The 23,682-nt window shown below is 48.0% G+C and overlaps 11 non-coding genes and 4 pseudogenes across 11 annotated transcripts; all 15 read right to left on the minus strand.

Annotated features, from left to right (window-relative positions):
• Positions 1–459: 459 nt before the first annotated feature.
• Positions 460–550, minus strand: LOC141203299 (U2 spliceosomal RNA; annotated as a pseudogene).
• Positions 551–1,665: 1,115 nt separating this feature from the next.
• Positions 1,666–1,856, minus strand: LOC141203502 (U2 spliceosomal RNA). The gene has a single exon (XR_012274542.1). It is a non-coding gene; the product is annotated as a U2 spliceosomal RNA (small nuclear RNA).
• Positions 1,857–2,971: 1,115 nt separating this feature from the next.
• Positions 2,972–3,162, minus strand: LOC141203855 (U2 spliceosomal RNA). The gene has a single exon (XR_012274878.1). It is a non-coding gene; the product is annotated as a U2 spliceosomal RNA (small nuclear RNA).
• Positions 3,163–4,277: 1,115 nt separating this feature from the next.
• On the minus strand, positions 4,278–4,458 carry LOC141203273 (U2 spliceosomal RNA; annotated as a pseudogene).
• Positions 4,459–5,267: 809 nt separating this feature from the next.
• On the minus strand, positions 5,268–5,343 carry LOC141203335 (U2 spliceosomal RNA; annotated as a pseudogene).
• A 1,115-nt stretch (positions 5,344–6,458) lies between these two features.
• Positions 6,459–6,649, minus strand: LOC141203513 (U2 spliceosomal RNA). The gene has a single exon (XR_012274553.1). It is a non-coding gene; the product is annotated as a U2 spliceosomal RNA (small nuclear RNA).
• Positions 6,650–7,764: 1,115 nt separating this feature from the next.
• LOC141203524 (U2 spliceosomal RNA) lies at positions 7,765–7,955 on the minus strand. The gene has a single exon (XR_012274564.1). It is a non-coding gene; the product is annotated as a U2 spliceosomal RNA (small nuclear RNA).
• Positions 7,956–9,070: 1,115 nt separating this feature from the next.
• On the minus strand, positions 9,071–9,261 carry LOC141203536 (U2 spliceosomal RNA). Its single transcript, XR_012274575.1, has one exon. It is a non-coding gene; the product is annotated as a U2 spliceosomal RNA (small nuclear RNA).
• Positions 9,262–10,376: 1,115 nt separating this feature from the next.
• On the minus strand, positions 10,377–10,567 carry LOC141203548 (U2 spliceosomal RNA). Its single transcript, XR_012274586.1, has one exon. It is a non-coding gene; the product is annotated as a U2 spliceosomal RNA (small nuclear RNA).
• Positions 10,568–11,682: 1,115 nt separating this feature from the next.
• LOC141203832 (U2 spliceosomal RNA) lies at positions 11,683–11,873 on the minus strand. The gene has a single exon (XR_012274856.1). It is a non-coding gene; the product is annotated as a U2 spliceosomal RNA (small nuclear RNA).
• A 1,115-nt stretch (positions 11,874–12,988) lies between these two features.
• On the minus strand, positions 12,989–13,179 carry LOC141203560 (U2 spliceosomal RNA). Its single transcript, XR_012274597.1, has one exon. It is a non-coding gene; the product is annotated as a U2 spliceosomal RNA (small nuclear RNA).
• Positions 13,180–14,294: 1,115 nt separating this feature from the next.
• LOC141203833 (U2 spliceosomal RNA) lies at positions 14,295–14,485 on the minus strand. The gene has a single exon (XR_012274857.1). It is a non-coding gene; the product is annotated as a U2 spliceosomal RNA (small nuclear RNA).
• Positions 14,486–15,600: 1,115 nt separating this feature from the next.
• On the minus strand, positions 15,601–15,793 carry LOC141203179 (U2 spliceosomal RNA). The gene has a single exon (XR_012274314.1). It is a non-coding gene; the product is annotated as a U2 spliceosomal RNA (small nuclear RNA).
• Positions 15,794–21,355: 5,562 nt separating this feature from the next.
• On the minus strand, positions 21,356–21,435 carry LOC141203303 (U2 spliceosomal RNA; annotated as a pseudogene).
• A 1,115-nt stretch (positions 21,436–22,550) lies between these two features.
• Positions 22,551–22,741, minus strand: LOC141203571 (U2 spliceosomal RNA). Its single transcript, XR_012274608.1, has one exon. It is a non-coding gene; the product is annotated as a U2 spliceosomal RNA (small nuclear RNA).
• Between the last annotated feature and the right edge of the window lie 941 nt (positions 22,742–23,682).

The raw sequence follows: 23,682 nt of genomic DNA on the forward strand, positions 1-23,682 counted from the left end.
CGTAAGGGAACTGCATCCCAACAAAATCCTAGTAGGACGTGACACACGTGAATAAGTGGACACACAGTGACAAAGAAATTAAATAAATAGTGAAGGTTTCACAGTATAATACTGCCCGGACCTTCGACCGGGAATTGAAAAATTCCCCATCCTAAGGCCAGAAGGCCCGGAATAAGGGTGTGTGCGAAGAAAGAAAATTTGAAGTGCTTGTGCAAATGTGCCATAAACTCAAGTGGGGTTCCCAATCCCAGTGAGTTAAGGCACCCCAGGGTCACCACTCCTGGGGCACTTCACACTTCGGGCTTTCGATCTTCCCCGGCCCAATGGCGTCGATCCTGGGGGGCCATGCTTTCCACCAGATGACTATATTAGCCACCTGGCGTACTAACAAGCGCCTAAACCCCAGTGTGCATAATGTATCAATCTACTAGGGCGGCCAACATCCAAAACCGCCTTTTCGAAAGATACTACACTTGATCTTAGCCAAAAGGCCGAGAAGCGATAAGAACAGATACTACACTTGATCTTAGCCAAAAGGCCGAGAAGCGATAACCAGAATTGGTTTCAAACTACGGAGCCACCCAAGGATCCTGAAAAGTCCATTTGTGGAGATGAGCTCCTGGACTCCCGTTAAGAAGACATGTTGTCAACCTCTAGATCCCTTACATGCCTGCACTTTTCGGCTTGCTGCTGCTGCAATCCACGCGTTTTAGATCTGCATAACTCCACCTCTTTAAACACAGCACCTTCACCCCCTGCTGTTCCCACCCGCCTCAACACCGTTGGAAGGGAGGAGAACCAATTAAGGCGGGGGGTGGGGTGGAACGAGCAGCTGTCTACCCTTAGCAGGAGGGCTCCTGATTACATACCTCTCCTGCTGCTGCTGCTGCTGGCTGTCCAGCAGCAGACTGAAGGTGGCTGCTGCTGTGCACAGGTATATAAAGGCTCAGAGCCTATTATGACACGCGCAGCCAGCGTTCCATTGCCACATTCCATCTACTGCAGGCAGGATACCTGGCTGGCTGAATGTCGCTGAGAAGCTCACAGAGACCGCCATAAGCAACAGTTTAACAGAATGCCACAGACTAATCAACCAAACTTTTTGGGTTGGGTTCTCTTTTATAGTCTGCAGGCATTAAATGAAAGAAGTCAGTGTTCCAGCAGAAGGAGACAACGTTTCAGAAAAGGCATTGTAGCAAACCAAAAAAGAAATTTTAAGCGCAGCAGAGTAACCAGCGCACATACCTGTTAGCTCAGGTGAGTTTAAAAGGCTGCTGTTGATAACAAGGGCATTTGCTAAATAGATGGTGTGTGTGCAACAATATACTGAAAGGTCAATTATATTGTGCAGCTTATCTCACCACCTGTAGTTATTTAGGTGAAAGCTCCAAAATGCTTGCCTAATATGTCTGTTTATCCAAAAGGAAGTAAAAAGGGAGAGCTAGAAAGATAGCATTGCATCACATTACATGGCAATGCAATGCACAGTTGCTGAAGTTGAACCAAAATGAGCTTGTAATCTGGCTTCTGCAACTTTGAACATGAAAAATCCAATGAGGAGAAGAAAAGCAAAGCCAAAGAGTCCATCCCAAAATCCGACAAACAAGCAAAATGAACAAAAAACATTGAATTCAATTCTTTCTGATTTTAGAAACTGCATTAAAGAAGGGGTGCACCGGTCCTGGAGATACTGCAATACCAGGTCAATGCGTGGAGTGGACAGAGCAAGCTCTTTTTCCATCTCCCTGTTCTAAAAATCCATTTAATATATGGTCCCCAGATAGGGGACGTATCAGATATTAAACTGATAAGAACAGATACTACACTTGATCTTAGCCAAAAGGCCGAGAAGCGATAACCAGAATTGGTTTCAAACTACGGAGCCACCCAAGGATCCTGAAAAGTCCATTTGTGGAGATGAGCTCCTGGACTCCCGTTAAGAAGACATGTTGTCAACCTCTAGATCCCTTACATGCCTGCACTTTTTGGCTTGCTGCTGCTGCAATCCACGCGTTTTAGATCTGCATAACTCCACCTCTTTAAACACAGCACCTTCACCCCCTGCTGTTCCCACCCGCCTCAACACCGTTGGAAGGGAGGAGAACCAATTAAGGCGGGGGGTGGGGTGGAACGAGCAGCTGTCTACCCTTAGCAGGAGGGCTCCTGATTACATACCTCTCCTGCTGCTGCTGCTGCTGGCTGTCCAGCAGCAGACTGAAGGTGGCTGCTGCTGTGCACAGGTATATAAAGGCTCAGAGCCTATTATGACACGCGCAGCCAGCGTTCCATTGCCACATTCCATCTACTGCAGGCAGGATACCTGGCTGGCTGAATGTCGCTGAGAAGCTCACAGAGACCGCCATAAGCAACAGTTTAACAGAATGCCACAGACTAATCAACCAAACTTTTTGGGTTGGGTTCTCTTTTATAGTCTGCAGGCATTAAATGAAAGAAGTCAGTGTCCCAGCAGAAGGAGACAACGTTTCAGAAAAGGCATTGTAGCAAACCAAAAAAGAAATTTTAAGCGCAGCAGAGTAACCAGCGCACATACCTGTTAGCTCAGGTGAGTTTAAAAGGCTGCTGTTGATAACAAGGGCATTTGCTAAATAGATGGTGTGTGTGCAACAATATACTGAAAGGTCAATTATATTGTGCAGCTTATCTCACCACCTGTAGTTATTTAGGTGAAAGCTCCAAAATGCTTGCCTAATATGTCTGTTTATCCAAAAGGAAGTAAAAAGGGAGAGCTAGAAAGATAGCATTGCATCACATTACATGGCAATGCAATGCACAGTTGCTGAAGTTGAACCAAAATGAGCTTGTAATCTGGCTTCTGCAACTTTGAACATGAAAAATCCAATGAGGAGAAGAAAAGCAAAGCCAAAGAGTCCATCCCAAAATCCGACAAACAAGCAAAATGAACAAAAAACATTGAATTCAATTCTTTCTGATTTTAGAAACTGCATTAAAGAAGGGGTGCACTGGTCCTGGAGATACTGCAATACGAGGTCAATGCGTGGAGTGGACAGAGCAAGCTCTTTTTCCATCTCCCTGTTCTAAAAATCCATTTAATATATGGTCCCCAGATAGGGGACGTATCAGATATTAAACTGATAAGAACAGATACTACACTTGATCTTAGCCAAAAGGCCGAGAAGCGATAACCAGAATTGGTTTCAAACTACGGAGCCACCCAAGGATCCTGAAAAGTCCATTTGTGGAGATGAGCTCCTGGACTCCCGTTAAGAAGACATGTTGTCAACCTCTAGATCCCTTACATGCCTGCACTTTTCGGCTTGCTGCTGCTGCAATCCACGCATTTTAGATCTGCATAACTCCACCTCTTTAAACACAGCACCTTCACCCCCTGCTGTTCCCACCCGCCTTAACACCGTTGGAAGGGAGGAGAACCAATTAAGGCGGGGGGTGGGGTGGAACGAGCAGCTGTCTACCCTTAGCAGGAGGGCTCCTGATTACATACCTCTCCTGCTGCTGCTGCTGCTGGCTGTCCAGCAGCAGACTGAAGGTGGCTGCTGCTGTGCACAGGTATATAAAGGCTCAGAGCCTATTATGACACGCGCAGCCAGCGTTCCATTGCCACATTCCATCTACTGCAGGCAGGATACCTGGCTGGCTGAATGTCGCTGAGAAGCTCACAGAGACCGCCATAAGCAACAGTTTAACAGAATGCCACAGACTAATCAACCAAACTTTTTGGGTTGGGTTCTCTTTTATAGTCTGCAGGCATTAAATGAAAGAAGTCAGTGTTCCAGCAGAAGGAGACAACGTTTCAGAAAAGGCATTGTAGCAAACCAAAAAAGAAATTTTAAGCGCAGCAGAGTAACCAGCGCACATACCTGTTAGCTCAGGTGAGTTTAAAAGGCTGCTGTTGATAACAAGGGCATTTGCTAAATAGATGGTGTGTGTGCAACAATATACTGAAAGGTCAATTATATTGTGCAGCTTATCTCACCACCTGTAGTTATTTAGGTGAAAGCTCCAAAATGCTTGCCTAATATGTCTGTTTATCCAAAAGGAAGTAAAAAGGGAGAGCTAGAAAGATAGCATTGCATCACATTACATGGCAATGCAATGCACAGTTGCTGAAGTTGAACCAAAATGAGCTTGTAATCTGGCTTCTGCAACTTTGAACATGAAAAATCCAATGAGGAGAAGAAAAGCAAAGCCAAAGAGTCCATCCCAAAATCCGACAAACAAGCAAAATGAACAAAAAACATTGAATTCAATTCTTTCTGATTTTAGAAACTGCATTAAAGAAGGGGTGCACCGGTCCTGGAGATACTGCAATACCAGGTCAATGCGTGGAGTGGACAGAGCAAGCTCTTTTTCCATCTCCCTGTTCTAAAAATCCATTTAATATATGGTCCCCAGATAGGGGACGTATCAGATATTAAACTGATAAGAACAGATTTTTTTTTTTTTTTTTGAAAGCCCGAATTCGTGTACAAAACCCGAGTGCGCTTAAAAAAGTGACAAGTGCCACAAAAAAAGTGCACTAGGATGCTGGTCTTCTTGAAACCCTCTCCAAAAGGAGAAGGGTCCCCCAAACCATTCCCCGTCCCTCCGAGCCAAAAGGCCACAGCGAGGAACAGGGACAAAAAGCCACCTCCAGCCGAAGCCAGAGGCGACCCAATCTTACCCCCAGCAACTGCCCGAGTTCTCACCCGAGCAAGGCACTGGGAGCCAAAGACTGTGCTCCCCTCCCGGAAGAGGGGAGCCAACAACGCTCTCCTCCCGAAAGAGGAGAGCCAGGGGGTTCAGGGGGGAGCGGAACCTGATGGCCACACACTCCCCCCCTAGACCTGCCAAGAGAGGAACCCGTAAGGGAACCGCATCCCGACAAAATCCTAGTAGGACGTGACACACGTGAATAAGTGGACACACAGTGACAAAGAAATTAAATAAATAGTGAAGGTTTCACAGTATAATACTGCCCGGACCTTCGACCGGGAATTGAAAAATTCCCCATCCTAAGGCCAGAAGGCCCGGAATAAGGGTGTGTGCGAAGAAAGAAAATTTGAAGTGCTTGTGCAAATGTACCATAAACTCAAGTGGGGTTCCCAATCCCAGTGAGTTAAGGCACCCCAGGGTCACCACTCCTGGGGCACTTCACACTTCGGGCTTTCGATCTTCCCCGGCCCAATGGCGTCGATCCAGGGGGGCCATGCTTTCCACCAGATGACTATATTAGCCACCTGGCGTACTAACAAGCGCCTAAACCCCAGTGTGCATAATGTATCAATCTACTAGGGTGGCCAACATCCAAAACCGCCTTTTCGAAAGATACTACACTTGATCTTAGCCAAAAGGCCGAGAAGCGATAACCAGAATTGGTTTCAAACTACGGAGCCACCCAAGGATCCTGAAAAGTCCATTTGTGGAGATGAGCTCCTGGACTCCCGTTAAGAAGACATGTTGTCAACCTCTAGATCCCTTACATGCCTGCACTTTTCGGCTTTTTGCTGCTGCAATCCACGCGTTTTAGATCTGCATAACTCCACCTCTTTAAACACAGCACCTTCACCCCCTGCTGTTCCCACCCGCCTCAACACCGTTGGAAGGGAGGAGAACCAATTAAGGCGGGGGGTGGGGTGGAACGAGCAGCTGTCTACCCTTAGCAGGAGGGCTCCTGATTACATACCTCTCCTGCTGCTGCTGCTGCTGGCTGTCCAGCAGCAGACTGAAGGTGGCTGCTGCTGTGCACAGGTATATAAAGGCTCAGAGCCTATTATGACACGCGCAGCCAGCGTTCCATTGCCACATTCCATCTACTGCAGGCAGGATACCTGGCTGGCTGAATGTCGCTGAGAAGCTCACAGAGACCGCCATAAGCAACAGTTTAACAGAATGCCACAGACTAATCAACCAAACTTTTTGGGTTGGGTTCTCTTTTATAGTCTGCAGGCATTAAATGAAAGAAGTCAGTGTTCCAGCAGAGGGAGACAACGTTTCAGAAAAGGCATTGTAGCAAACCAAAAAAGAAATTTTAAGCGCAGCAGAGTAACCAGCGCACATACCTGTTAGCTCAGGTGAGTTTAAAAGGCTGCTGTTGATAACAAGGGCATTTGCTAAATAGATGGTGTGTGTGCAACAATATACTGAAAGGTCAATTATATTGTGCAGCTTATCTCACCACCTGTAGTTATTTAGGTGAAAGCTCCAAAATGCTTGCCTAATATGTCTGTTTATCCAAAAGGAAGTAAAAAGGGAGAGCTAGAAAGATAGCATTGCATCACATTACATGGCAATGCAATGCACAGTTGCTGAAGTTGAACCAAAATGAGCTTGTAATCTGGCTTCTGCAACTTTGAACATGAAAAATCCAATGAGGAGAAGAAAAGCAAAGCCAAAGAGTCCATCCCAAAATCCGACAAACAAGCAAAATGAACAAAAAACATTGAATTCAATTCTTTCTGATTTTAGAAACTGCATTAAAGAAGGGGTGCACCGGTCCTGGAGATACTGCAATACCAGGTCAATGCGTGGAGTGGACAGAGCAAGCTCTTTTTCCATCTCCCTGTTCTAAAAATCCATTTAATATATGGTCCCCAGATAGGGGACGTATCAGATATTAAACTGATAAGAACAGATACTACACTTGATCTTAGCCAAAAGGCCGAGAAGCGATAACCAGAATTGGTTTCAAACTACGGAGCCACCCAAGGATCCTGAAAAGTCCATTTGTGGAGATGAGCTCCTGGACTCCCGTTAAGAAGACATGTTGTCAACCTCTAGATCCCTTACATGCCTGCACTTTTCGGCTTTCTGCTGCTGCAATCCACGCGTTTTAGATCTGCATAACTCCACCTCTTTAAACACAGCACCTTCACCCCCTGCTGTTCCCACCCGCCTCAACACCGTTGGAAGGGAGGAGAACCAATTAAGGCGGGGGGTGGGGTGGAACGAGCAGCTGTCTACCCTTAGCAGGAGGGCTCCTGATTACATACCTCTCCTGCTGCTGCTGCTGCTGGCTGTCCAGCAGCAGACTGAAGGTGGCTGCTGCTGTGCACAGGTATATAAAGGCTCAGAGCCTATTATGACACGCGCAGCCAGCGTTCCATTGCCACATTCCATCTACTGCAGGCAGGATACCTGGCTGGCTGAATGTCGCTGAGAAGCTCACAGAGACCGCCATAAGCAACAGTTTAACAGAATGCCACAGACTAATCAACCAAACTTTTTGGGTTGGGTTCTCTTTTATAGTCTGCAGGCATTAAATGAAAGAAGTCAGTGTTCCAGCAGAAGGAGACAACGTTTCAGAAAAGGCATTGTAGCAAACCAAAAAAGAAATTTTAAGCGCAGCAGAGTAACCAGCGCACATACCTGTTAGCTCAGGTGAGTTTAAAAGGCTGCTGTTGATAACAAGGGCATTTGCTAAATAGATGGTGTGTGTGCAACAATATACTGAAAGGTCAATTATATTGTGCAGCTTATCTCACCACCTGTAGTTATTTAGGTGAAAGCTCCAAAATGCTTGCCTAATATGTCTGTTTATCCAAAAGGAAGTAAAAAGGGAGAGCTAGAAAGATAGCATTGCATCACATTACATGGCAATGCAATGCACAGTTGCTGAAGTTGAACCAAAATGAGCTTGTAATCTGGCTTCTGCAACTTTGAACATGAAAAATCCAATGAGGAGAAGAAAAGCAAAGCCAAAGAGTCCATCCCAAAATCCGACAAACAAGCAAAATGAACAAAAAACATTGAATTCAATTCTTTCTGATTTTAGAAACTGCATTAAAGAAGGGGTGCACCGGTCCTGGAGATACTGCAATACCAGGTCAATGCGTGGAGTGGACAGAGCAAGCTCTTTTTCCATCTCCCTGTTCTAAAAATCCATTTAATATATGGTCCCCAGATAGGGGACGTATCAGATATTAAACTGATAAGAACAGATACTACACTTGATCTTAGCCAAAAGGCCGAGAAGCGATAACCAGAATTGGTTTCAAACTACGGAGCCACCCAAGGATCCTGAAAAGTCCATTTGTGGAGATGAGCTCCTGGACTCCCGTTAAGAAGACATGTTGTCAACCTCTAGATCCCTTACATGCCTGCACTTTTCGGCTTGCTGCTGCTGCAATCCACGCGTTTTAGATCTGCATAACTCCACCTCTTTAAACACAGCACCTTCACCCCCTGCTGTTCCCACCCGCCTCAACACCGTTGGAAGGGAGGAGAACCAATTAAGGCGGGGGGTGGGGTGGAACGAGCAGCTGTCTACCCTTAGCAGGAGGGCTCCTGATTACATACCTCTCCTGCTGCTGCTGCTGCTGGCTGTCCAGCAGCAGACTGAAGGTGGCTGCTGCTGTGCACAGGTATATAAAGGCTCAGAGCCTATTATGACACGCGCAGCCAGCGTTCCATTGCCACATTCCATCTACTGCAGGCAGGATACCTGGCTGGCTGAATGTCGCTGAGAAGCTCACAGAGACCGCCATAAGCAACAGTTTAACAGAATGCCACAGACTAATCAACCAAACTTTTTGGGTTGGGATCTCTTTTATAGTCTGCAGGCATTAAATGAAAGAAGTCAGTGTTCCAGCAGAAGGAGACAACGTTTCAGAAAAGGCATTGTAGCAAACCAAAAAAGAAATTTTAAGCGCAGCAGAGTAACCAGCGCACATACCTGTTAGCTCAGGTGAGTTTAAAAGGCTGCTGTTGATAACAAGGGCATTTGCTAAATAGATGGTGTGTGTGCAACAATATACTGAAAGGTCAATTATATTGTGCAGCTTATCTCACCACCTGTAGTTATTTAGGTGAAAGCTCCAAAATGCTTGCCTAATATGTCTGTTTATCCAAAAGGAAGTAAAAAGGGAGAGCTAGAAAGATAGCATTGCATCACATTACATGGCAATGCAATGCACAGTTGCTGAAGTTGAACCAAAATGAGCTTGTAATCTGGCTTCTGCAACTTTGAACATGAAAAATCCAATGAGGAGAAGAAAAGCAAAGCCAAAGAGTCCATCCCAAAATCCGACAAACAAGCAAAATGAACAAAAAACATTGAATTCAATTCTTTCTGATTTTAGAAACTGCATTAAAGAAGGGGTGCACCGGTCCTGGAGATACTGCAATACCAGGTCAATGCGTGGAGTGGACAGAGCAAGCTCTTTTTCCATCTCCCTGTTCTAAAAATCCATTTAATATATGGTCCCCAGATAGGGGACGTATCAGATATTAAACTGATAAGAACAGATACTACACTTGATCTTAGCCAAAAGGCCGAGAAGCGATAACCAGAATTGGTTTCAAACTACGGAGCCACCCAAGGATCCTGAAAAGTCCATTTGTGGAGATGAGCTCCTGGACTCCCGTTAAGAAGACATGTTGTCAACCTCTAGATCCCTTACATGCCTGCACTTTTCGGCTTGCTGCTGCTGCAATCCACGCGTTTTAGATCTGCATAACTCCACCTCTTTAAACACAGCACCTTCACCCCCTGCTGTTCCCACCCGCCTCAACACCGTTGGAAGGGAGGAGAACCAATTAAGGCGGGGGGTGGGGTGGAACGAGCAGCTGTCTACCCTTAGCAGGAGGGCTCCTGATTACATACCTCTCCTGCTGCTGCTGCTGCTGGCTGTCCAGCAGCAGACTGAAGGTGGCTGCTGCTGTGCACCGGTATATAAAGGCTCAGAGCCTATTATGACACGCGCAGCCAGCGTTCCATTGCCACATTCCATCTACTGCAGGCAGGATACCTGGCTGGCTGAATGTCGCTGAGAAGCTCACAGAGACCGCCATAAGCAACAGTTTAACAGAATGCCACAGACTAATCAACCAAACTTTTTGGGTTGGGTTCTCTTTTATAGTCTGCAGGCATTAAATGAAAGAAGTCAGTGTTCCAGCAGAAGGAGACAACGTTTCAGAAAAGGCATTGTAGCAAACCAAAAAAGAAATTTTAAGCGCAGCAGAGTAACCAGCGCACATACCTGTTAGCTCAGGTGAGTTTAAAAGGCTGCTGTTGATAACAAGGGCATTTGCTAAATAGATGGTGTGTGTGCAACAATATACTGAAAGGTCAATTATATTGTGCAGCTTATCTCACCACCTGTAGTTATTTAGGTGAAAGCTCCAAAATGCTTGCCTAATATGTCTGTTTATCCAAAAGGAAGTAAAAAGGGAGAGCTAGAAAGATAGCATTGCATCACATTACATGGCAATGCAATGCACAGTTGCTGAAGTTGAACCAAAATGAGCTTGTAATCTGGCTTCTTCAACTTTGAACATGAAAAATCCAATGAGGAGAAGAAAAGCAAAGCCAAAGAGTCCATCCCAAAATCCGACAAACAAGCAAAATGAACAAAAAACATTGAATTCAATTCTTTCTGATTTTAGAAACTGCATTAAAGAAGGGGTGCACCGGTCCTGGAGATACTGCAATACCAGGTCAATGCGTGGAGTGGACAGAGCAAGCTCTTTTTCCATCTCCCTGTTCTAAAAATCCATTTAATATATGGTCCCCAGATAGGGGACGTATCAGATATTAAACTGATAAGAACAGATACTACACTTGATCTTAGCCAAAAGGCCGAGAAGCGATAACCAGAATTGGTTTCAAACTACGGAGCCACCCAAGGATCCTGAAAAGTCCATTTGTGGAGATGAGCTCCTGGACTCCCGTTAAGAAGACATGTTGTCAACCTCTAGATCCCTTACATGCCTGCACTTTTCGGCTTGCTGCTGCTGCAATCCACGCGTTTTAGATCTGCATAACTCCACCTCTTTAAACACAGCACCTTCACCCCCTGCTGTTCCCACCCGCCTCAACACCGTTGGAAGGGAGGAGAACCAATTAAGGTGGGGGGTGGGGTGGAACGAGCAGCTGTCTACCCTTAGCAGGAGGGCTCCTGATTACATACCTCTCCTGCTGCTGCTGCTGCTGGCTGTCCAGCAGCAGACTGAAGGTGGCTGCTGCTGTGCACAGGTATATAAAGGCTCAGAGCCTATTATGACACGCGCAGCCAGCGTTCCATTGCCACATTCCATCTACTGCAGGCAGGATACCTGGCTGGCTGAATGTCGCTGAGAAGCTCACAGAGACCGCCATAAGCAACAGTTTAACAGAATGCCACAGACTAATCAACCAAACTTTTTGGGTTGGGATCTCTTTTATAGTCTGCAGGCATTAAATGAAAGAAGTCAGTGTTCCAGCAGAAGGAGACAACGTTTCAGAAAAGGCATTGTAGCAAACCAAAAAAGAAATTTTAAGCGCAGCAGAGTAACCAGCGCACATACCTGTTAGCTCAGGTGAGTTTAAAAGGCTGCTGTTGATAACAAGGGCATTTGCTAAATAGATGGTGTGTGTGCAACAATATACTGAAAGGTCAATTATATTGTGCAGCTTATCTCACCACCTGTAGTTATTTAGGTGAAAGCTCCAAAATGCTTGCCTAATATGTCTGTTTATCCAAAAGGAAGTAAAAAGGGAGAGCTAGAAAGATAGCATTGCATCACATTACATGGCAATGCAATGCACAGTTGCTGAAGTTGAACCAAAATGAGCTTGTAATCTGGCTTCTGCAACTTTGAACATGAAAAATCCAATGAGGAGAAGAAAAGCAAAGCCAAAGAGTCCATCCCAAAATCCGACAAACAAGCAAAATGAACAAAAAACATTGAATTCAATTCTTTCTGATTTTAGAAACTGCATTAAAGAAGGGGTGCACCGGTCTTGGAGATACTGCAATACCAGGTCAATGCGTGGAGTGGACAGAGCAAGCTCTTTTTCCATCTCCCTGTTCTAAAAATCCATTTAATATATGGTCCCCAGATAGGGGACGTATCAGATATTAAACTGATAAGAACAGATACTACACTTGATCTTAGCCAAAAGGCCGAGAAGCGATAACCAGAATTGGTTTCAAACTACGGAGCCACCCAAGGATCCTGAAAAGTCCATTTGTGGAGATGAGCTCCTGGACTCCCGTTAAGAAGACATGTTGTCAACCTCTAGATCCCTTACATGCCTGCACTTTTCGGCTTGCTGCTGCTGCAATCCACGCGTTTTAGATCTGCATAACTCCACCTCTTTAGACACAGCACCTTCACCCCCTGCTGTTCCCACCCGCCTCAACACCGTTGGAAGGGAGGAGAACCAATTAAGGCGGGGGGTGGGGTGGAACGAGCAGCTGTCTACCCTTAGCAGGAGGGCTCCTGATTACATACCTCTCCTGCTGCTGCTGCTGCTGGCTGTCCAGCAGCAGACTGAAGGTGGCTGCTGCTGTGCACAGGTATATAAAGGCTCAGAGCCTATTATGACACGCGCAGCCAGCGTTCCATTGCCACATTCCATCTACTGCAGGCAGGATACCTGGCTGGCTGAATGTCGCTGAGAAGCTCACAGAGACCGCCATAAGCAACAGTTTAACAGAATGCCACAGACTAATCAACCAAACTTTTTGGGTTGGGATCTCTTTTATAGTCTGCAGGCATTAAATGAAAGAAGTCAGTGTTCCAGCAGAAGGAGACAACGTTTCAGAAAAGGCATTGTAGCAAACCAAAAAAGAAATTTTAAGCGCAGCAGAGTAACCAGCGCACATACCTGTTAGCTCAGGTGAGTTTAAAAGGCTGCTGTTGATAACAAGGGCATTTGCTAAATAGATGGTGTGTGTGCAACAATATACTGAAAGGTCAATTATATTGTGCAGCTTATCTCACCACCTGTAGTTATTTAGGTGAAAGCTCCAAAATGCTTGCCTAATATGTCTGTTTATCCAAAAGGAAGTAAAAAGGGAGAGCTAGAAAGATAGCATTGCATCACATTACATGGCAATGCAATGCACAGTTGCTGAAGTTGAACCAAAATGAGCTTGTAATCTGGCTTCTGCAACTTTGAACATGAAAAATCCAATGAGGAGAAGAAAAGCAAAGCCAAAGAGTCCATCCCAAAATCCGACAAACAAGCAAAATGAACAAAAAACATTGAATTCAATTCTTTCTGATTTTAGAAACTGCATTAAAGAAGGGGTGCACCGGTCCTGGAGATACTGCAATACCAGGTCAATGCGTGGAGTGGACAGAGCAAGCTCTTTTTCCATCTCCCTGTTCTAAAAATCCATTTAATATATGGTCCCCAGATAGGGGACGTATCAGATATTAAACTGATAAGAACAGATACTACACTTGATCTTAGCCAAAAGGCCGAGAAGCGATAACCAGAATTGGTTTCAAACTACGGAGCCACCCAAGGATCCTGAAAAGTCCATTTGTGGAGATGAGCTCCTGGACTCCCGTTAAGAAGACATGTTGTCAACCTCTAGATCCCTTACATGCCTGCACTTTTCGGCTTGCTGCTGCTGCAATCCACGCGTTTTAGATCTGCATAACTCCACCTCTTTAAACACAGCACCTTCACCCCCTGCTGTTCCCACCCGCCTCAACACCGTTGGAAGGGAGGAGAACCAATTAAGGTGGGGGGTGGGGTGGAACGAGCAGCTGTCTACCCTTAGCAGGAGGGCTCCTGATTACATACCTCTCCTGCTGCTGCTGCTGCTGGCTGTCCAGCAGCAGACTGAAGGTGGCTGCTGCTGTGCACAGGTATATAAAGGCTCAGAGCCTATTATGACACGCGCAGCCAGCGTTCCATTGCCACATTCCATCTACTGCAGGCAGGATACCTGGCTGGCTGAATGTCGCTGAGAAGCTCACAGAGACCGCCATAAGCAACAGTTTAACAGAATGCCACAGACTAATCAACCAAACTTTTTGGGTTGGGATCTCTTTTATAGTCTGCAGGCATTAAATGAAAGAAGTCAGTGTTCCAGCAGAAGGAGACAACGTTTCAGAAAAGGCATTGTAGCAAACCAAAAAAGAAATTTTAAGCGCAGCAGAGTAACCAGCGCACATACCTGTTAGCTCAGGTGAGTTTAAAAGGCTGCTGTTGATAACAAGGGCATTTGCTAAATAGATGGTGTGTGTGCAACAATATACTGAAAGGTCAATTATATTGTGCAGCTTATCTCACCACCTGTAGTTATTTAGGTGAAAGCTCCAAAATGCTTGCCTAATATGTCTGTTTATCCAAAAGGAAGTAAAAAGGGAGAGCTAGAAAGATAGCATTGCATCACATTACATGGCAATGCAATGCACAGTTGCTGAAGTTGAACCAAAATGAGCTTGTAATCTGGCTTCTGCAACTTTGAACATGAAAAATCCAATGAGGAGAAGAAAAGCAAAGCCAAAGAGTCCATCCCAAAATCCGACAAACAAGCAAAATGAACAAAAAACATTGAATTCAATTCTTTCTGATTTTAGAAACTGCATTAAAGAAGGGGTGCACCGGTCTTGGAGATACTGCAATACCAGGTCAATGCGTGGAGTGGACAGAGCAAGCTCTTTTTCCATCTCCCTGTTCTAAAAATCCATTTAATATATGGTCCCCAGATAGGGGACGTATCAGATATTAAACTGATAAGAACAGATACTACACTTGATCTTAGCCAAAAGGCCGAGAAGCGATAACCAGAATTGGTTTCAAACTACGGAGCCACCCAAGGATCCTGAAAAGTCCATTTGTGGAGATGAGCTCCTGGACTCCCGTTAAGAAGACATGTTGTCAACCTCTAGATCCCTTACATGCCTGCACTTTTCGGCTTGCTGCTGCTGCAATCCACGCGTTTTAGATCTGCATAACTCCACCTCTTTAGACACAGCACCTTCACCCCCTGCTGTTCCCACCCGCCTCAACACCGTTGGAAGGGAGGAGAACCAATTAAGGCGGGGGGTGGGGTGGAACGAGCAGCTGTCTACCCTTAGCAGGAGGGCTCCTGATTACATACCTCTCCTGCTGCTGCTGCTGCTGGCTGTCCAGCAGCAGACTGAAGGTGGCTGCTGCTGTGCACAGGTATATAAAGGCTCAGAGCCTATTATGACACGCGCAGCCAGCGTTCCATTGCCACATTCCATCTACTGCAGGCAGGATACCTGGCTGGCTGAATGTCGCTGAGAAGCTCACAGAGACCGCCATAAGCAACAGTTTAACAGAATGCCACAGACTAATCAACCAAACTTTTTGGGTTGGGTTCTCTTTTATAGTCTGCAGGCATTAAATGAAAGAAGTCAGTGTTCCAGCAGAAGGAGACAACGTTTCAGAAAAGGCATTGTAGCAAACCAAAAAAGAAATTTTAAGCGCAGCAGAGTAACCAGCGCACATACCTGTTAGCTCAGGTGAGTTTAAAAGGCTGCTGTTGATAACAAGGGCATTTGCTAAATAGATGGTGTGTGTGCAACAATATACTGAAAGGTCAATTATATTGTGCAGCTTATCTCACCACCTGTAGTTATTTAGGTGAAAGCTCCAAAATGCTTGCCTAATATGTCTGTTTATCCAAAAGGAAGTAAAAAGGGAGAGCTAGAAAGATAGCATTGCATCACATTACATGGCAATGCAATGCACAGTTGCTGAAGTTGAACCAAAATGAGCTTGTAATCTGGCTTCTGCAACTTTGAACATGAAAAATCCAATGAGGAGAAGAAAAGCAAAGCCAAAGAGTCCATCCCAAAATCCGACAAACAAGCAAAATGAACAAAAAACATTGAATTCAATTCTTTCTGATTTTAGAAACTGCATTAAAGAAGGGGTGCACCGGTCCTGGAGATACTGCAATACCAGGTCAATGCGTGGAGTGGACAGAGCAAGCTCTTTTTCCATCTCCCTGTTCTAAAAATCCATTTAATATATGGTCCCCAGATAGGGGACGTATCAGATATTAAACTGATAAGAACAGATTTTTTGATTGAATATATCTTTTATTAGCACAAAAAATAAGTTAACAGACAGTGTACAGTGCCGCAGCCCAGTACACACAGAATTCTACATCATATTTACATAGCATGAGGATACGACGCACTAACTAGACACATCACACCCCTATGCTACACAAAACACTCAATCTGAAAGAAAAAGCATGTCAATCAATACAGTACGACGAACCGTGATAAGGGATGGGGATTGGGAAAAAGGGGATGGGGAGGGGAAAATCACAGGCCCGAAGCTTTATTGAAAGACAAGACACATAAGGGGAGAGGGGGAGGAGGGGTTTAGTCCTCGTCCTCGTCCTCCGGACCGTCCATGATGGAATAGTCTCTGAGCAGGCTGTGGATCAGCCTGCGGCAGTCCTGGATGGACATCCTCTCCCTCCTCAAGATGAGCCGGTTCCTGGCGACCCAAACGGCATCCTTGAAGCAGTTCATAAGGCGCCAAGCCTCCTGGATGGCTCCGACGGTATGAACCCCAGGGAAGAGTCCGTAAAGCACAGAATGGTGCGATAGGCTCGCCCTGGGGACAGAGTTCCTCAGGTCGTCCTCAAGTGCAGTCAATAGGCGCTGTGCAAATCCGCAGTCCCAAAAAGTGTGCAAAGATGTTTCCTCCACGAAGGGGCACCTTGGGCAGTACCGGGTCTTGCACAGGTTCCGGGCATGCATGAATGACCGGACGGGCAGTCCGCCCTGAATCGCCATCCACGACAAGTCCTTGTGCCCGTTGGTCAGCCTGTCAGACGACACATTTGTCCACACAGTCTCCAGCGTGTCCTGGTGAAGTCCTGTGATGTTCTCCACGTCATCCTTGGCTCTGATTAGCTTGTGGATAGTTTTGGGCTTCCACAAGTCGGGCTTGAGTCCCTCCAGTTGATGCTCCCCCACAAATCGAACGACGTCTCCGTAGAACCATGGCGTCGTCCAGTTGTAGGGGAAGGAGCTGTCCCACTTGTCCCAGCCGAGTCGCCTCCAAAGAGGAAGCAGGAAGAAGCGAGACATGGACCTGCCCGCGGAGCCATTCTTGACTTGCAAAGTCCGGCAGACACAATCACACACAAAAGAGGATCGCAGGAGGGTGGGGATATCTGGAACGCCCTTCCCACCCTTGCGAGGCTCCTTGTACATGACGGCCCGCCTGACTCTGTCCATCTTGGATCCCCAGACAAAGTGAAACACTGTCCTGGTAATGGCCCTGCACACAGTGACGTGTGGGGGCCAGGCCTGCGCCGTGTACTGCAAGACGGGCAGGACCTCATTACGCAGGACGAGTGCCTTACCCTCACAAGTGAGGTGTCTGAGGCTCCAGAGTCCGATCCGTTGCTTCACCTTGGCCAAGCGTTCTTGCCAGGACTTGAGGGCCGCTCCTTCCTTCCCGAACCAGACTCCCAGCACCTTGAGGAAATCCGGTTGAATGTTGAAGGGGAAGGGGGCGGAGGAGGCCGGCTGCCAATCCCCGAAGAGCATGGCTTCCGACTTCCTGCAGTTGACTTTGGCCCCTGAAGCCCGGCCGAACCTCTCACACGTCTGGACGAGGGCGTCGACTGAACCACGATCAGCGCAGAAGACGGTGACGTCGTCCATGTAGAGCGAGCACTTGACCTCGTGTCGTCCCGGACCCGGTGCGGTGATCCCTCTGATCTCTCCATTCTGCCGGATAGCCTCTGCGAAGAGTTCTATAACACAAACAAAAAGAAGAGGTGATAGAGGGCAGCCTTGTCTGACCCCAGAGAGGACAGGGAAGGGGTCAGTCTTCCAGCCGTTCACCAACACCGAGCTGTGGATATCAAAATACATCAGACGGACATACGAACAAAACATGTTACCCAAACCTAACCGGTGCAGAGCTCGGCCCATGAACTCGTGGGAAACCCGGTCGAAGGCCTTCTCCTGATCCAAGGAGACCAGGGCCGCGTGTGCGCGGCGGACCTTGATGTACTCGACCGTGTCCCGCACGAGAGCGAGGCTGTCTGCGATGCGACGTCCAGGGATGCCGCAGGTCTGGTCCGGGTGGATGATCCGTCCGATGACCGTATTAAGTCGTGTCGCCATCGTCTTGGCCAGGATCTTGTAGTCCACGTTGAGCAGAGTGATGGGACGCCAATTCCTCAGGTCGCACCTCTCTCCCTTCCGCTTGTACAGGATCGTGACCATTCCTTCCCTCAAAGATGGAGGCATTCTACCCTCCACCACCATCTCCTCGTACAGGTCCAACAGGTCCGGACAGATGAGGTCTCCCAGCGCTACATAGAGCTCCGCTGGAAGACCATCACTGCCCGGGGTCCTGCCGGTCCTAAAGGATTTAGCGGCAGAGAGCAATTCGCCCACCATCAGAGGTTTGTCCAAGGCTGCCGTGCCTGCAGGATCAAGATGGTTAGTGATACCTGACAGGAACTTATCAGCAGCATCGGGGTCGGTAGTCTTGTGGGAGTAGAGTTCGCTGTAGAAGTCGCTGACGACCCTCATCACGTCCTCCTTCCCACGTCGCATGTTTCCGCTCTCGTCTCGCAGCTCGTTCAGGGGCGTGTGACCGGCATGAAGTTTCCTGAAAAAGAATGAGTTACATTTCTCACCCTTCTCCAGATTCTCCACTTTGGAACGGAAGATGATTCGCTTGGACTCCTCCTCAAAGTGCCTTTTCAGGCTCTTCTTGGTCTCCTCCAGCTCCTCCCTCACGTCCCAGCCGCAGTGAAGAAGGTCCTGCAGCGACCGCAGCTCGCGCTGCAGCCCTCTGAAGTCCCTCCTCTTCTCACACTCCTGTTGTCGACCCTTGGCCTGAAAGAAACAGCGAAACTCAAGTTTAACATATTCCCACCAATCAGAGACTGTTTGGAAGCTACCCTTGTAGGACTGCCACATTGCGTAGGCTGCTCTCAGCTCCTCCACGACTTCATCCTGAGCCAGCAGAGCACAATTCAGCTTCCAGGAGCCGGGGCCGGACGGAAAACCGTCGCCGAGGACACCTTGTAAGTGAATGGCTCTGTGGTCGGAGAAGAAGCAGGAGACCATCGAGTGCCTACTCTGCCTGACTGCCCGAGAGGTGAACACAAAGTCAATCCTGGAGCGGAGTGAGCCATCGGGTCGGCTCCACGAATAGTTCGTGGAGCCTCTCCCCATGGAGCCCACCACGTCCTGAAGAGAGGCCTCGGTTACCATCTCGATGAGCAGCTTGGACGTGATGTCCAACTTGGCAGATGTGCCAGAACTACGACCGTCCTCCTCGATGGGGCAGTTGAAATCCCCGGCCATCACTAAGGTCCTGGTGGTGGCAAGCTGAAGCCGCAGGGTCTGGAAAAGCTCCAAACGCTCATTCTTCAGTGGGGACGCATACACGTTGATGAACCTGACAGGTTCCCCCGCCCAGTTGCCATCTACAACAAGAGCCCTGCCGCAGATGAGCTCCTGGACGGACTCAAGTGTGAATGCGCCCCCCCTGATCAGAATTGCGACCCCCACAGACTTGCAGTCACCCCCACCGGACCAGTAGGATGGACCGTGGGACCACTCCCTGGCCAGATGTTTGAAGGACCTAGAGGAGGGAAGGGAACATTCCTGCAACATATAAACATCACACAACTGGGAAGTAAGGAAGGCATAAATAGTCTGACGTCTGAACTTGTCCTTGATGCTCCTGACATTAATGGAAAATAAGTTAATATTAGCCATCATGTAGGGAAAAAAGAAAAAGTTAGCGCAGGCAATACACCTTAGTTACCACTCCGGTCGGGTGGTCCCTCGTCGGTGTTGACTGCTGGTGACGGGATCACCAGCAGGCCCTCTTCCTCCATCTGGTCAAGCAGCGCGGCCTCAATCTCGGCGACCACCAGTTCCTCCTCTTCTGGCTCGGCCACCAGGGTCTCAACCATGTGCTCCATCTCTTCTGGCTCAGGGAGGGTATCCTCCTTTTCGCCTACGAAATCCAGAATCTTCTTTTTGGAGGATTCAGTAGCAGGGCTGTCCTCCACCTTCCTCTTTCCCCGGGTTGGAACTGGGGAGACAAGAAGGGGAAAATCCTCCTCGGAATAGATAGCGGCGGGTGGAGGAAAGGTTAATTCCACCGCTACCATGGTCTGGGGAGGGAGAGTGGCTGCCGGGGCAGGGGAAAGGACACCTGCTGAGGAGTAGGGGAAGGAGGAAGAGGAAGTGGAATCCTCAGCAGGGGTGGCCGGGGTGGGGGGGGATTGGACGGGGGTGGCAGGGGGAGGGATCGAGAGAGGGGTGACAGAACTCTTACCCTCCTTTGACTTTTTCTTCTGCTTCGGAGCTGCTGGGACCGTCGCTGGGGCTTTGGCCACCGACTCCTTGACCGCTTTGGCCTTGGTCGTCTCGGCCTTGGCCGCTGGGGCCTTGGTCGTCGCGTCCTTGACCTTCACAGGCCTGGTCGTCGGGGCCTTGTCCTCCGTAGCTGGGGTCGTCGCAACCACCGATGCCCAGGATCTCTCACGCCTGGGGCAATCCTTGTACAGATGAGCCGCCAGCCCACACAGGTTGCAGGACGTCTTCTTCGGGCAGTCCTTCGAGCTGTGTCCCGTCACTCGACAAATCCTGCAGGCATCCTCCTTGCAGTCCTTCATCTCGTGGCCGTTCTTGCCGCATCTCCTGCAGTTCCGCGGCATGTCCGGGTAATAGATGAGGCCGTAGGAGTTGCCCAGGGAGAATGTCGGGGGCAGGTGCCGAAGTCCGTCTGAGTACGCCAGGTCCCTGTGAAGTCTAACGGTCACCGACCACTTACCTGTCCAGAAGCCGAGTCCATTCAGGATGTGAGAGGGTTCCTTCACAACCAAACAGAAGCGTCTCAGGAAGGTACAGATGTCTTGGCCTGGGGTGTGCGGGTTGCGCATGGAGACCGTGATCCTCCTTTCATCCCTCTGGATAGGGCAGCTACCTGTAAAGGCAGAGAAAGAATTATCCGGTCCTTTTGCGCTTACCATTTCCCAGAACCTCCTGCAGGTGTTCACAGTGGCGAAGGTGACGAAGAAGATCCCCGTCAAGAAGGTCTGGATGCTGAGGGTGTCCGACCTGGAGAAGCCTCGATCCAGCAGCATCTTCTGGCAGAACACGTCCGAGGACATGTCCGGCACCCTCCCATCCACTTCCTTCAGCTTCAGGGCCACCGTCTGCCGCATCCATGGCTCCAGGGCTGGAGCTTCGTGGCGGGGCTTCTGGGGTCCCTTCTGCTGGCCAGTCGTGGAGGCAGAGTCCTTGGGGTCAGAATCGGCTCCTGGCTGGGCCCTCCTGGCTGTCCCCAGCTCCAGGCTCTTCTTTTCGGCCTTCCTCGCAGCGCTTGCCATGGCTTTCCTCCTGCAGTTACTTCTTGGAGCTGGATCTGGAACTCTTCCCGGAATGGGTGGAGCTATGGAGATTCTTCTCCCGTCGTGTTCTGGACAAATTCCCCGAAAGGTCTTTGTCTCGATGATTTTCTTCCTCGAAGATTCCACAGGACAGCCCGATTCTTCTCCGAGTCTTCGTCTTCTTCTGGATTCTTTAGAGCTTCTTCCTCCCACCGATATCCGCCTTCGTTCTCTGATGTCAGCTGGGCTCCGAAGCTCTTCTCCTTCCGAGTTCGATCGCTCTCATCAAGTGTAGATCGTAGCTCTTGTGTTCTTAAAAGAACAGATACTACACTTGATCTTAGCCAAAAGGCCGAGAAGCGATAACCAGAATTGGTTTCAAACTACGGAGCCACCCAAGGATCCTGAAAAGTCCATTTGTGGAGATGAGCTCCTGGACTCCCGTTAAGAAGACATGTTGTCAACCTCTAGATCCCTTACATGCCTGCACTTTTCGGCTTGCTGCTGCTGCAATCCACGCGTTTTAGATCTGCATAACTCCACCTCTTTAAACACAGCACCTTCACCCCCTGCTGTTCCCACCCGCCTCAACACCGTTGGAAGGGAGGAGAACCAATTAAGGCGGGGGGTGGGGTGGAACGAGCAGCTGTCTACCCTTAGCAGGAGGGCTCCTGATTACATACCTCTCCTGCTGCTGCTGCTGCTGGCTGTCCAGCAGCAGACTGAAGGTGGCTGCTGCTGTGCACAGGTATATAAAGGCTCAGAGCCTATTATGACACGCGCAGCCAGCGTTCCATTGCCACATTCCATCTACTGCAGGCAGGATACCTGGCTGGCTGAATGTCGCTGAGAAGCTCACAGAGACCGCCATAAGCAACAGTTTAACAGAATGCCACAGACTAATCAACCAAACTTTTTGGGTTGGGTTCTCTTTTATAGTCTGCAGGCATTAAATGAAAGAAGTCAGTGTTCCAGCAGAAGGAGACAACGTTTTAGAAAAGGCATTGTAGCAAACCAAAAAAGAAATTTTAAGCGCAGCAGAGTAACCAGCGCACATACCTGTTAGCTCAGGTGAGTTTAAAAGGCTGCTGTTGATAACAAGGGCATTTGCTAAATAGATGGTGTGTGTGCAACAATATACTGAAAGGTCAATTATATTGTGCAGCTTATCTCACCACCTGTAGTTATTTAGGTGAAAGCTCCAAAATGCTTGCCTAATATGTCTGTTTATCCAAAAGGAAGTAAAAAGGGAGAGCTAGAAAGATAGCATTGCATCACATTACATGGCAATGCAATGCACAGTTGCTGAAGTTGAACCAAAATGAGCTTGTAATCTGGCTTCTGCAACTTTGAACATGAAAAATCCAATGAGGAGAAGAAAAGCAAAGCCAAAGAGTCCATCCCAAAATCCGACAAACAAGCAAAATGAACAAAAAACATTGAATTCAATTCTTTCTGATTTTAGAAACTGCATTAAAGAAGGGGTGCACCGGTCCTGGAGATACTGCAATACCAGGTCAATGCGTGGAGTGGACAGAGCAAGCTCTTTTTCCATCTCCCTGTTCTAAAAATCCATTTAATATATGGTCCCCAGATAGGGGACGTATCAGATATTAAACTGATAAGAACAGATACTACACTTGATCTTAGCCAAAAGGCCGAGAAGCGATAACCAGAATTGGTTTCAAACTACGGAGCCACCCAAGGATCCTGAAAAGTCCATTTGTGGGGATGAGCTCCTGGACTCCCGTTAAGAAGACATGTTGTCAACCTCTAGATCCCTTACATGCCTGCACTTTTCGGCTTGCTGCTGCTGCAATCCACGCGTTTTAGATCTGCATAACTCCACCTCTTTAAACACAGCACCTTCACCCCCTGCTGTTCCCACCCGCCTCAACACCGTTGGAAGGGAGGAGAACCAATTAAGACGGGGGGTGGGGTGGAACGAGCAGCTGTCTACCCTTAGCAGGAGGGCTCCTGATTACATACCTCTCCTGCTGCTGCTGCTGCTGGCTGTCCAGCAGCAGACTGAAGGTGGCTGCTGCTGTGCACAGGTATATAAAGGCTCAGAGCCTATTATGACACGCGCAGCCAGCGTTCCATTGCCACATTCCATCTACTGCAGGCAGGATACCTGGCTGGCTGAATGTCGCTGAGAAGCTCACAGAGACCGCCATAAGCAACAGTTTAACAGAATGCCACAGACTAATCAACCAAACTTTTTGGGTTGGGTTCTCTTTTATAGTCTGCAGGCATTAAATGAAAGAAGTCAGTGTTCCAGCAGAAGGAGACAACGTTTCAGAAAAGGCATTGTAGCAAACCAAAAAAGAAATTTTAAGCGCAGCAGAGTAACCAGCGCACATACCTGTTAGCTCAGGTGAGTTTAAAAGGCTGCTGTTGATAACAAGGGCATTTGCTAAATAGATGGTGTGTGTGCAACAATACAGTTATATGAAAAAGTTTGAGCACCCCTATTAATCTTAAGCTTAATGTTTTATAAAAATTGGTGTTTTTGCAACAGCTATTTCAGTTTGATATATGTAATAACTGTTGGACACAGTAATGTTTCTGCCTTGAAATGAGGTTTATTGTACTAACAGAAAATGTGCAC

The sequence above is a fragment of the Phyllobates terribilis genome, unplaced genomic scaffold (assembly GCF_046119375.1).
Source record: "Phyllobates terribilis strain yellow unplaced genomic scaffold, ASM4611937v1 Scaffold_124__1_contigs__length_5142088, whole genome shotgun sequence".
In the NCBI taxonomy this organism is placed as follows: Eukaryota; Metazoa; Chordata; class Amphibia; order Anura; family Dendrobatidae; genus Phyllobates; species Phyllobates terribilis.